Source organism: Piliocolobus tephrosceles, chromosome 20 (genome assembly GCF_002776525.5).
Source record: "Piliocolobus tephrosceles isolate RC106 chromosome 20, ASM277652v3, whole genome shotgun sequence".
NCBI lineage: Eukaryota > Metazoa > Chordata > Mammalia > Primates > Cercopithecidae > Piliocolobus > Piliocolobus tephrosceles.
Genome location: NC_045453.1, coordinates 18895498 through 18905817, shown reverse-complemented (window position 1 = coordinate 18905817; position 10320 = coordinate 18895498). Strand labels below are relative to the sequence as shown.

General features: G+C 42.9%; 1 pseudogene; it reads right to left on the bottom strand.

Annotated features, from left to right (window-relative positions):
* Positions 1–1803: 1803 nt before the first annotated feature.
* On the bottom strand, positions 1804–2429 carry LOC111530046 (annotated as a pseudogene).
* Between the last annotated feature and the right edge of the window lie 7891 nt (positions 2430–10320).

Here is a 10320-nt window from a genome sequence, read left to right as displayed (position 1 = left end):
CATCCTGACCTTCTGACTATTCTTACATGCCTTTTACAGATGAAGGAAGTGAGATGCGGGGAGGTTAAAGCCAAAGCTTTCCCAGCTAGCAAGGGGTGGAGAAAGAAGTGAACATAGACCATCCACCATTTATGTTCTGATCCACCAAGACTTCATAAATGGTAAATTCCCTCAATAAACTTGGGCCAAGGAAGCTGGAGGGTGGGATATCTATTTGCATGGCACACTAGATAAATTCCCTGGGGCAGCATAGGCAGGTCCCAGAAGGTTGTGGAGCTCGTAAAGTGATGCAGAAACCTCTTCTCCCCGACTCTCGGTGCCTGTCTCCTAGCGTCTTTCAGACGGCCCTGTTAGCCAAGGACTTCCACCAAGACCTGCAAGAACAAATGTGGAATGTCTTGGCTTTTTTCTTTTTGACAGAGTTTCACACTTATCGCCCAGGCTGGAGTGCAACGGCGCGATCTCAGGTCACAGCAACCTCTGCCTCCAGGGTTCATGCGATTCTCCTGCCTCAGCCTCCCGAGTAGCTGGGATTACAGGCACACGCCAACACGCCTGGCTAATTTTTCTATTTTTAGTAGAGACAGGGTTTCACCATGTTGGCCAGGCTGGCCTTGAACCCCTGACCTCAGGTGATCCACCCGCCTCGGCCTCTCAAAGTGCTAGGATTACAGGCATGAGCCACTGCACCCGGCCATGTCTTGGCTCTTACTAGGTTGTGTGAGCCCTCTGAGAATTGTATATAAGAGATTTTAATCCCTTTGTCTGGAAAAAAAAATGCATCTATGCACATAATGCTTCAGGGGGTTCTAGTCAAAAGGGTTTAGAACAAACACTGGCGGAGAAGGACACAACATCACTTCTGCACATTCCTGCCAAAGATGTATAACCTGAATCTAACAATGAATAAACATCAGACAAGCCCCAAAGAGGAACATTCTATAAAATAAATGGCCTGTACTCTTCAAAAATGTCAAGGTCATGAAAGACAAAAAAGACTGAAGAACTGTTGTAGATTAAAGGAGACTCAAGAGACTTGAAAACTAAAGGCAACATGTATCCTAGATTGGATCCTGGACTAGGAAAAAAACACTGTGTTTTTTTGCTCTGAAGAACATTACCGGAACCATTTGTGAAATGCATATGAAGTCTGTAGATTAGGCAAGAGTCAGAGAGAGGGGAGCAGAAAGAGGTGGGTAGAGGGGGAGTTACAGAACAGTGAAATGGTCGTTTGGGGAATCTGTGTGAAGAACATTCAAAAATTCTTTTTTAATTTATTTTATTTTTAGACGGAGTCTCACTCTGTTGCCCAGGCTGGAGTGCAATGGTGCAATTTTGGCTCAGTGCAACCTCCGCCTCCCAGCTTCAAGCAATTCTCCTGCCTCAGCCTCTCGAGTAGCTGCGATTACAGGCGTACAGCACCACGCCCAGCTAGTTCTTGTATTTTTTTTTTTTTTTTTTTTTTTTTCAGTAGAGACGGGGTTTCACTATGTGGGCCAGGCTGGTCTCAAACTCCTGATCTTCTGATCTGCCCACCTCGGTTTCCCAAAGTGCTGGGATTACAGGCGCGAGCCACTGCACCTGGCCTCCCTTCTCCCTCCCCCCTCCCCTTCCCCCTCCCCCCCGCTTTTCTATCTCGACAGGGTCTCACTCTGTCATCCCTGCTGGAGTACAGTGTGCAATCATGGCTCAGCCCAGCCTCAATCTCCTGGACTCAAGCAATTCTTCTGCCTCAGCCTCCCGAGTAGCTGGGACTACAGGTGCACACCACCACACCTGGGTAATTTTGTTTTCTTTTTTATCTCAAGTCCCCAAGAGGGCTTCATTTTTTCTTTCAACATTCTTCTGTTCTGCAGCTTCCTTGGCTCTTTTTGCCCGTATGGCGAAAAGCCGGGCGTTGGCACGGGTCATGCGGAGACTAGCGAAGGCTTTGACATTCTTCTCCTCAGTGACGACTCGAGCTTTCTCCTTCTTGTAGACATTCTGGGTGGGCATGACCGGTCCTGTCAGTTAAGTGGCCAGTTTCAGTTCTTCAGCAGAACCGTCTCCCTTCTTGGGGGGCCGAAGGCTTCCTGAGGAAGAAAATGAGTTTGGAGAGGTACTCCTTCAGCCGCTGTACCTTGGCCTGCAGGGACAGCAGTGGACTTGTTCCACCTCCTGGGATCCACAAAAATGCCAATGATTCGGGCCACCTTCTTGTGAATGCCGGCCACCCTGAGCTCCTCCAGGCTGAAACCCTGGCCTACGCTTGCCTCCGTGTGGTACGGACTCACGATGGGCTGGGTGGTCCCCGATGCGATGCCGCACGCCTTGGCTTGCAGGGCTCTGACTCTGCGGATGTTCCCCGCCTGCTGGTTGAACCACGTGCGCCGCTGCCAGTCCTTGCGAAAGTGGGGCTTCAAGATCATGCCATTCCGGCTGGGCGCCATGGGTGCCTACTGCCCTCCTGTGCAGGAAAACAGCCAAGCGGAAGCAACACCTGGGTAATTTTGTTTGTTTGTTTTGTAGAGACGGGGTCTCACTTTGTTGTCCAGTCTGATCTCAAACTCCTGGTCTCAAGTGATCCACCCACCTCGGCCTCCCAAAGTGCTGAAAATACAGGCTTGAGCCACTATGCTGGGCCGATCATTCTTTATACTATTTTTTTTAAACTTTTCTGTAAATCTGAAATTATTTGACATAATTTAAATCTTTTTAAAAATCCTAAAGTCTAGAGCCAGGTGCTTCATCATGGGTGCTTCATTATAGAGTAAATAAAAACTGCACCAAACCTGCATCCTTTCTGAGCTCTGCACACCCTCTCTACCTACAGAAAAAGACTGACAAGAGTTCTTGTGAAACAAACCGCAGAATAGGATGGCAAAAAGTTCTGAAACTGTGGAGTGCAATGCAACCCAGGGACCAAAAGCTCAAGTCACTCATCTCCAGTGGTCTGTAACCCTGAGCATGTCATTTAAGTTCTCAGTGCCTCAGTTGACTCATCTACCAAATTGACATCATGGTAGTATTTACCAAGGAGACTATCTATATGACACTGGGAAAGGCATTCTTAAACAAGACACTACATACGAACCATAAAGAGGAATGTTGAAACATTTGAATTAAAATTTAAGACTTTTGAATGACAAGACACTATTAACAAAGTAAAATGACAAACCACAGAGAGAAGACTCAATCCGGACACAAGATCAGTATCCAGAATACGTAAAGAACTCCTATGAACGAATTTTTTAAAACCATAGGTAAACCTAATGGAAAAATGGGCCAGAAATGTGAACAGGCAATTCACAAAGAAAGAAACCTGGATAGCTGTAGGATAAGGTGCTGAATATTGCTCAATTCAAGAAAATTAAAATAAAATCCACAAATATATCATTCACAGCCATCATCGTAGTCAAAAATAAATAAATGAATAAAGTCTGAAAATATCAAAAGTTGGCAAGGAAATTTACAAATGGTACTTACACACTGCTGGCAGGAATATACTTCTTTAAATAATACTCCTTTGGCGAGTAATCTTGCTAAATCTTGTAAAGTTTAAAATGTGATCTACTACAAAGATAGCAATTCCACTCCTAAATGAGTATCCTGGAAAGCTCTGAAATGGGTACCCAAGGAGATACGCACTAGCAGGTTCAACGCAGCACCATTTGTAAAAAGAAGCAGGCGGCCGGGCACGGTGGCTCAAGCCTGTAATCCCAGCACTTTGGGAGGCCGAGACGGGCGGATCACGAGGTCAGGAGATCGAGACCATCCTGGCTAACACGGTGAAACCCCGTCTCTACTAAAAACTACAAAAAAACTACAAAAAAACACTAGCCCGGGAGGCTGAGGCAGGAGAATGGCGTGAACCCGGGAGGCGGAGCTTGCAGTGAGCTGAGATCCAGCCACAGCACTCCAGCCTGGGCGACAGAGCGAGACTCCGTCTCAAAAAAAAAAAAAAAGAAGCAGGGCCGGGCGTGGTAGCTCACACCTGCAACCCTAGCACTTTGGGAGGCCAAGGCAGGTGGCTCACTTGAGGTCAGGAGTGCGAGACCAGCCTGGCCAACATGGTGAAACCCCCATCTCCATTAAAAATAGAAAATTTAGCTTGGCGTGGTGGTAGGTGCCTGTAATCCCAGCTACTCAAGAGGCTGAGGCGGGAGAATCACTTAAACCCAGGAGGCAGAGATTGCAGGGACCAGAGATCGCACCACTGTATTCCAGCCTGGGCAACAGGGTGAAAACAACAACAATAACAAAAATCAAAACAAAACAAAAACCTAACTTCCTTAGTACAGATACATAAACTGTGACTGATTCATACAACACAATACTAGACAACAAATAAAATAAATACAGTAGAGCAGTAGTTCTCAAACTTCAGGGGATATCGAAATCATCAGAAGGGCTTGGTAAAGGACATATGACTGGGTCCTACCCCTAGAGTTTCTGATTCATTCAGTGGAAATTTGCATTTCTAACAAATTATCAGATGTTGCTGATGCTGCTGGTCCCGGGACTACACTTTAAGAACCAGTAAACTAGTTACATGTTTCAACACACTTAAATCTTAAAAACCTAGTACAGTTTTTTAAAAAGTCATAAAAGGATATATAAACTGTGTCTAAACACTATTAAACAACACTATATAGTTTATGGATATATCTTTTATGATAAAAGTACAAAATATGGGCTGGGCACCCTATAACTGGGCTCATGCCTATAATTCCAGTGCTTTGGGAAGTCAACGTGAGAGGATCCCTTGTGGTCAGAAGTTTGAGGCCAGCCTGGGCAACATAGCAAGACCTTGTCTCTACAAAAAAACAATTTTTAAAATTAGCCAGACATGGTGGTATGTACCTGTAGTCCTAGCTACTTGGGAGGCTAGGGAGGCTGCTGCAGTGAGTAAGAGCACCACTGAACTCCCGCCTGAGCAACAGAGTGAGACTCTGTCTGTTAAAAATAAAATTAAATTAAAAGTACAAAATATACATGGGAATGTATTTCAGGGGAGTGATTACCTGGAGGGAGATGAGGGTGATAGAAGGGTCTTAGCTGTTTTTTGTTTGTTTGTTTGAGACAGAGTTTTTCTCTTGTTGCCCAGGCCGGAGTGCAATGGTGCAATCTCGGCTCACTGCAACCTCTACCTCCCAGGTTCAAGCAATTCTCCTGCCTCAGCCTCCTGAGTAGCTGGGATTACAGGCAGACGCCACCATGCCAGGCTAATTTTTGTATTTTTAGTAGAGACAGGGTTTCACCATTTTGGCCAGGCTGGTCTCGAACCCCTGATCTCAGGTGATCCACCTGCCTTGGCCTCCCAAAGTGCTGGGATTACAGGCGTGAGCCACTGCGCCCAGTCAACTTTTATATCACTTCATTTCTAAAGCACGTTAGCAAAAGCGTTTACATTTGTTTAATCACAGTGGTGAGTAGAAAGGTATGTATGTGATGTATGTTTGAAATGTTAAGGAATGTTTAAAGTTTAAATCATTTAGCATTCATTACACAGGGTTGCTGTGTAAATGAGGTAATGTGAAAGTTCTGGGTAAAGATGGCAAGATGAAGTTGGGTCACAGAATCTCTGTCCCTGTATATGTAACCAGAAAAATAATAATTAAAAACTTAAATTAAGAGATACCAGACCAGGTGCAGTGGCTCATAACTGTAATCCCAACATGTTGGGAGGCCAAGGAGGCAGGCTTACTTGAGCCCAGGAGTGTGAGACCAGCCTAGGCAACATGATGAAACCACATCTCTACAAAAAATACAAAAATTAGCCAGGCCTAGTGGTGTGTGCCGGTGGTCCCAGCTGCTCAGGAGGCTAAGATGGGAGCATCACCTGCACTCAGGAGGTTGAGGCTGCAGTGAGCCCTGATTATGTCATTGCACTCCAGCCTGGGTGACAGAGGGAGACCCTGTCTCAAAAATTAAAAAAAAAGAAAAGAAACAAGCACCTCAACCTCTAAATGTTTTTCAGTCTTTTTCTTTACATGAATCTGTTAGAAACTAAGATCGCTTCTAATGAAGAAACATCTATTTAAAATTCAATGATTCTTTCAGTGTAGAGTTGCCAGATAAAAATACAGGACATCCAGTTAAATTTCAATTTTAGAAAAACAATAAATAATTTTTTAGTATAAATATGTCCAAAATATTGCATGGGGCATACTTTTTTAAAAACGTAATTTTTGTTTATTTATTTATTTTGAGACAGGTTCTCACTCTGTCACTCAGGCTGCAGTGCAGTTGCCCGATCATGGCTCACTGCAGCCCCAACCTCCCAGACTCAAGCAATCCTCCCACCTCAGCCTCCTGAATAGCTGGGACTACAGGTGCATGCCACCACACCCGGCTAGTTTTTTTATGTTTTGTAGAGCCAGGGGTCCCTCTGTGTTGCTCAGGCTGGCCTCAAACTCCTGGGCTTAACCAGTTCTCTTGCCTTGGCCTCCCAAAGTGCTGGAATTATATGAATGAGGCACCATATCTGGCCCAAAATGTTTAGTTTATTTTACTTGTATTTATTAAATCTGACAACTCTACCTCAGTGTCACTCAGGGATCTTTATAAACATTAGCTATAGTGCACAGGATGTAAAGTATTTTCCTTTCATACAAATGAAGGATATAACAGGAAAATGTGGTTGTAATTGAAAAAATATAGGACTTTGCATGAAGACTTGGGTTCTGAGTTCTAGTTTCCACTTGACTTCTTAGTAAATGTATGGCTTTAGATAAGTCACTTAACCTAAGCATCAGGTTCCTCACACTCTATAAGATGATTGGAGGCTGGGCACGGTGGGCTGACGCCTGTAATCCCAGCACTTTGGGAGGCTGTGGTGGGCGGATTACAAGGTCAGGAGATGGAGACCATCCTAGCTAACATGGTGAAACCCCGTCTCTACTAAAAATACAAAAAATTAGCCTGGCGTGGTGGCGGGCGCTTGTAGTCCCAGCTACTCAGGAGGCCGAGGCAGGAAAATGGCATGAACCCGGGAGGTGGAGTGTGCAGTGAGCCGAGATCATGCCACTGCACTCCAGCCTGGGCGACAGAGCAAGACTCTGTCTCAAAAAAATAAAAAAATAAGATGTTTGGGTTTGTTTGTGAGTATCAACTATATTCCAGGAACTTTACATGCATGATTTCACTTAATCCTCACAATTACCTCATGAGGAAGGTGTTAGTATCACTATTCTCAAGTCAGGTACCCGTGGCTTGGTTGAAGCTCTGTAAAAGCATGGTCCGTCACTTTCTTGTTAACTGCTGTGTCCTTTGTGTCTAGCATGGTAAACCTAGGAGGTACTCAATACATATCAAATGTACGAAAGAAGACCCAAACTCACATAGCTATATTAAGGGACAGAGCCATGATTTGAACCCAAATCATTTTGATTTCAAAATCTTCACCTTTTTTCTTCTAATTAAATTTTTATTGACGTATATTTTACATACAGTAAAATGCACAATTTTAAACACATGACTCTATAAACATTTACCTGTGTATATATTCCACGTAACCACTATGGGATCAAGATATAGAACATTTCCATCTCCCTGAAAGTTCCTTCAAGCTCCTCCCCAGGCTATGCCCCCAGAGTTAACCTCTATTCTGACATCTGTGACCAAAGCTGCCACTCTTAAGTACAGGTTTCTTCTCTCTTGGGTTGTGTCAGATAATATGCAAAGTATTCCTGAAAGTATTTTTGCAAACTCAGGCTGCATCTGAGTGCTGCTGGTGTTTAGAATAGGTCTTTATGCCAGCCTGTTCATCACCAATACAAAAGTGAGATTTGGCGGGGTAGCTCACGCCTGTAATCCCACCACTTTGGGAGGCCGAGAGGGAGGATGACTTGAACCCAGGAGTTTGAGACAAGCCTGGGCAACATGATGAAACCCTGTACAAAAATTACCCAAAAAAGCCCGGCATGGTGGCACATGCCTGTAGTCCCAACTACTCAGGAGGCAGAGGTGGGAGGATCACTTGAGCCTGGAAGGTCAAGGCTTGATCGCCTTGACAGAGTGAGACTGTCTCTATTAATTAATTAATTAATTTTTAAAAATCAAAAGTAAAATTTTAAGAGGCTATATTATGCCTTGCATTTGTCAAAATGGAAGGGTTTTACTCCAGATTGCCTTCTGACCTTATTTCTGATTATCTGCAGTAATCTTGTCTTAAAAAAAAAAAAAAAAAAAACTACATGTTTTCTTTACCATAGGCCCTCTGGCTCTCCCTCCTGGGATATTCCTGAGCCCATTGCTTAGATACTTTTTAATCATCACTTAATTACCCTAAACGTGTCTGGCTTCATCCTATAAAGCAGTCTGAAATACTAAGAAAAATACCAGATTAAAATAAAACCAAATTGATATCTCAAAAAAAATTTCTCCACTATTGAATATGCTATTGAATTTACTCTTCCTTTCTTAATTTTTTTTTCTTCATTCAACAGGTATTTGCTGAGCACCAAATGCTGCCCCCTCCAGTTTGCTGTTTGAGTGGAATTGCTAATTGCCCTCTCCTGGCTGTCCTGTAAATCACAAGGCCAAGTTCTCATATGTTCTAGGAAACACACAATCTTTCTTTAGTACTGGCCACACATTAAACTATATCTTTCTTCCCTTACAGTTAGGGGTAACCCACTGTACACCAAATTTTAAGAGCCAGTGAGCTCAAAGATCCATCTGACAGAAATCAGACGGCCTCCATCGTAGCAGAATTTCATTTTACCCACTGGTCAAACTTTGGTGCCCACCTCTGAAGGGTTAGCGGCTTATACACCAATCAGGTACCCCTTGACTTGGAAGGGAACTTCTTATCCCAGAAGACAGTATCACTTGTGGTTAAAATAGCATGTTTGGGCATCAGGCCGCACAGGTTTGAGTCTGGCCATGCCACATACTGGCTGTGGGACCACAAGCAAATTAACTGGCCTCAATTGCCACATCTGTAAAATAGGAATATAGTACGTATATTATAGGGTTATTGTGAGGATTAAATGAGATGATGTTTGTAAAGGATTCAGCACATGGTAGGCACACAATAGATGTTACCTATTATGTAAAGCAAACATCTAAATGAGAAGTCACCAAGTCCTGAGCACCTGCCTCCATACAAGAATCTTTCTTCATAAAATTAACTTGCTCCTCTATCAAAAATACTCATCAAACATTATATATTATCATTTGTTTATTGCTTGTGTTCCCTAATAGGCCATGAGCTCCCTAAGCACAAGGATTTTGGCTACCTTACTCTCTACTCTCCACAAAACCAAGTGTATAGAAAACACTCATTAAATGCTTACTACACAAGTCACTGAATACATCTTTTGGCTAAAGTCCACTACCCACTTGAGGCACTGCCAGTCATCTCTAAACCAACATTTTTCCCTAAGCTTGGTTATCTTAATTATCTAATTAATATGATTCTTCTTAAATTTTCATAGTATTAGGATCTATATTGGAGGGGAAGGAATAAGAATGAACATTTGTTGGCTATCCATTATTTGACAGACTTTATGCCTTTATTTCTAATTTCATACAGTCTTATAAAGTGGGAATTGGAATAACCCACTTTGCCTGTGAGTAAAGTTCTAGTTACACCCACTGAGAATCCCTATTTCTTTCCATCACAGCGTTTATCTCAGTTTGCAACCACACACTCAAGTGTGATTATTTGCCTAATGCTATCTTTCACTAGACTGTAATCTCCAAGGTAGCAGAGAAGGGTCTGCATTTGCTCAGAACAGTGCCTAACAAGCAGGCATATAATAAGTATAGGGCTACCTAGTAGGTATGTAATAAACATTCAGTGAATAAATGAGTGGAGTGAGCACGGGGGTAGATGTCAAAGAAATCTGGCTTCTTGTAGTGTTTAAATTCCACAGGCACCATTTTTTCTTAGCAGGCAATAGTCACAAGGAGAAAAACTAGACCCCACGGAGTTTGAGGTGTTTCCAACACTAATAAAAAAAGTACCTGATTCATATAGCTATGGCTGTGATTAATAGGGTGCATTTACTATTGTGTGAGCAAATCCCATTCCCTGTGATGAAATGAACAATACAACATTTTACAGGCTTCACGGTCAACAGTTACATTCTGGGAAATTTTTGACGTTGAACGAATATTCCAAGAACAAATAACTCAAGAAGAACCTGTGACTATATCTCCAGAAACCTTTTGCCGCTTGTCAGTGAAACTAATAAGAGTACAGAGCCTATTTAAATATAAATTTAAATACATTTTCTCTACCTTTCTGCTCTCTTTGTTCCTTGTGATCCGGAGGTTACAGGACTGTATATGTATATGTATATGTATATGTATATGTATATGTATATGTAT